Raw genomic sequence first — 1,319 nt, forward strand, 5'->3', positions numbered from 1 at the left:
TTTCCTTAAAAGAAGAAAGATATTAAGAAGCAAGACAACAAACCCTAGCAAGCCTCCAACTCCAAGAACTATCCATAAGGCTGACGTCGAAGATAAGTGAGTAGCCCGAAGGCCTTTCACTTGCTTCTGGGACGTGAGGAGAAGAGAAGCTTGATGAGAACAACAAGTACAAATAAGAGAAGGTGAAGGGAAACAGAGAAGGAGAGATGTGGTCCGAGTGCGGAAAAAATATATTACATTCGGAGTCCGGACATAAACTACCCGGACAACGAATATGATACACAAGAGGTGATTTCTTTCTTCCCTCTACCTCCATCTGGTGTATCGCATCTGTTGTCTGAACATTGCTTTGCATCCAAACTCAGGAAAATATTATTTTCCATGTGCGAGACTATGAGAGTTTGAGAAGCTTTATAAGAAAATAGCGAGTACTTGGTAATAGTCGGCTAGCGTTATAACTTATTAGGTTTATATTATTTTTAATTTAGGGTTAGGGTCAGAACTTATTTTTTTCAAATTAAATCATTTATATTTGTTAAATTTAATAAAAATTTCAATTTATATATTTTTTTAATTTATAAAATATTAAATAATTTTAAATTTATGCTGGTATAATTTATTTAAAACAGCACTCAATAATTATATACATAATTAAAGCAATCTAAATAGAGCCGAACACATGCTATTTGCCAAGTTCGAACATGGAAGGGTTAAAGCTAAATAGATATGAAAGACTCGGCGTTCCTTAAATAGTGCTTCCCGTATTACGGTATTCCAGGTATCGGGGCATATGTACAAAAGAGTTGAGTAAAATGCAAAAAAAAAAAAAAAAAAAATTACATACATACCACACAATTCTAATGGACTTATATATCTAATGCCTAATGTTTGATATTTTTATTTACGACATTTTGGTGCACAAATCTATGCAAAAATAATAATAATAATAATTATATTTGACTATTAAGAGGTTAATTACGAGTCAATTGCTCATTACATGGCATTTGAAATGTTGCTATTTATAAAATTGTTACCCTTCTTTATCCTATTCTTAAATTCTCACTCAGGGATCAAAATTGATAGTAAAATATCCGAACCTATGCTTTTTATTTTTATCAAATTCTCAACGGTTTGATAATTTTTTTTTTTTTTGAAAATATGCACTCTGTAGTAGGGGTGTAAACGACCGAACACGAACGAACCTAGCCTCAACTTGTGTTCGGCTTGTTTATATTTCAAGCTCAAAAAATGTGTTTGTGTTCAACTCGTTTGCTTAGTGAATCAAACACGAGCCGTTCATGAACAAAAAGTCGTTTTGA

Source organism: Phalaenopsis equestris, unplaced genomic scaffold (assembly GCF_001263595.1).
Source record: "Phalaenopsis equestris unplaced genomic scaffold, ASM126359v1 Scaffold000411, whole genome shotgun sequence".
Lineage (NCBI taxonomy): Eukaryota > Viridiplantae > Streptophyta > Magnoliopsida > Asparagales > Orchidaceae > Phalaenopsis > Phalaenopsis equestris.